The sequence below is a fragment of the Canis lupus genome, chromosome 29 (genome assembly GCF_011100685.1).
Source record: "Canis lupus familiaris isolate Mischka breed German Shepherd chromosome 29, alternate assembly UU_Cfam_GSD_1.0, whole genome shotgun sequence".
NCBI classification, from domain to species: Eukaryota; Metazoa; Chordata; class Mammalia; order Carnivora; family Canidae; genus Canis; species Canis lupus.
In genome coordinates, this window is record NC_049250.1 from 6,913,920 (window position 1) to 6,916,170 (window position 2,251).

Sequence of the window (2,251 nt, forward strand, 5' to 3'; positions counted from 1 at the left end):
CCTTATGTTTATAGCATTATTTACAATAGCCAAATTATGGAAACAGTCCAACTGTCCATTAATTGATGAATGGGTAAAGAAAAATGTGTGTGTGTGTGTGTGTGTACACGATGGTATATATTAGTCAGCCATAAAAAGATGAAATCTTGCCATTTGCAACAACATGGGTGGATCTAGAGGCTATCATGCTAAGCAAAATAAGTCAGTCAGAGAAGGACAAATATCATGTGATTTCACTCATATATGGAATTTAAAAAACAAAACAAATGAGCAAAATGAATTGCCTATTTACTTGAAGTGAAAACCTGTGATCTTTTCAACTTATTTCTGAAAGTGGGCTTATTCTTGGGGGAATCTTCATTGTTCCCTTGCAGGTGATAATGATAGGTGATGGGGAAGGTCATGGAGCTAGGTTGCATGTGGACATAGTAACAGCTTATCTGTCTTAAGGCACTGCCATTGAGTGGATATTCTTACTTTGAAACTGGCTGAATACTCCCTTGGGAGGTTTTGAGCCTGCTTTTGAACTGAAGGCTAGATGTCCATTATCATGAAATTGGTAAGAACATGAGAAGAAGACTGTGTAGAACTAAGGATTGGTTGTTGGTAAATCTTTTTTTTAGAGGCTCCTGTTTAAACCTGATCTTACCTCTGTGCCTTTGCAAATTGCCCCAAATGAAACTGAATAGGAGGAAAACCACATCTTTATTATTTAAAAAATTTTTTTTAAAGATTTTATTTATTCATGAGAGACAGAGAAAGAGAGAGAGGTAGAGACACAGGCAGTGAGAGAAGCAGGCTCCATGCAGGGAGCCTGACATGGGACTCGATCCCTGGTCTTCAGGATCACACCCTGGCTTGAAGGCAGGCGCTAAACTGCTGAGCCACCCAGGGATCCCTAACATTTTTAAATGGAAATATGTACTGTATCATTGCATAAATTTACTCCTCACAACACACATAAGGTAATTACTCTTATCTACATTCTACAAATAAGAAACTCAGGTTTGAGTCAAAGACTGATGGCAGAGCCTGGACCATTGCCACACTCACCACTGGCCAAAGAAGCCGTAGGGAAGTGGAGGTCCTACTATAGCCAGTGGCAGCTTGGGGAGGCATATACTCACAAGCTGCAGGATTGCATGATTTACTAGCTGACAAATGTCATGTGGAAAGCTGAAGAATGTGATTAATAACTTTTTTCCTGGCTGATATAAAGACATCTCCAAAAATTCAATATGATCATTAAAAGCTCAATAATATTAATGATTAACATAATGAATAAATGAAACTAATTTGATAGTGATACAGGCTGCCTGTTCCATAATATAAAGGCTGCCTGTTAGAAAGGACTTGTCCAGAGGATGAACTACCTGACATGTTGTATTCCCTTTTTATTATTTATGATACACCATTACAACAAAGACTTCCAAGGTACTACGCCAAATACAATTTGAACCTCTTTTAAACCAAGATCTATGAAGCTAGACTGGAGAACTTTCTTTAACCTTAGAATTCCTATTAAATTCTTATTTTTAGGATTTATTTATTTATTCATGAGAGACACAGAGAGAGAGAGAGGCAGAAATATAGGCAGAGGGAGAAGCAGGCTCCCTGCAGGGAACCTGATGTGGGACTCCATCCCTGGACCCCGGGATCACACCCTGAGCTGAAGGCAGACACTCAACCGCTGAGCCATCCAGGCATCCAGAATTCCTATTAAATTCTTGAAGGATGAATTCAGGCATACTACTGTAAGGAAAAGAGCATGGGCATTAGCATTCAGACTTTAAATTCTTTCTTTCTTCTTTCTTTCTTTCTTTCTTTTTTCTTTCTTTCTTCTTCTTTCTTCTTTCTTCCTTCTTCTTCCTCCTTCCTTCTTCCTTCTTCCTTCCTTCCTTCCTTCCTTCCTTCCTTCCTTCCTCCTCCTCCCTAACAACAACTTACTGGGCATCTATAGCAAATCAGGCATAGTGTTTTGGTAAGTATGAAGAATGAAGATGGCATGGTCCCTGCCCTCTTGGGGTTTACATTAAGTAGGCAGGATTGTGGAAGGAAGAGTCATATCAAATATATTTATGAAAGAAAGTGCTAACGGAGCAGTCAATTCATTTATTTATTTTTTTCAATAAATGATTACCATATACCTATTCTTCTTTAGTCTATTATCTAGGATATAGAAACACATTGAATGAGAGAGGTATTTTTTCAAAGAATTTACAGTCACGCACTACTGGGTATTTACCCAAAG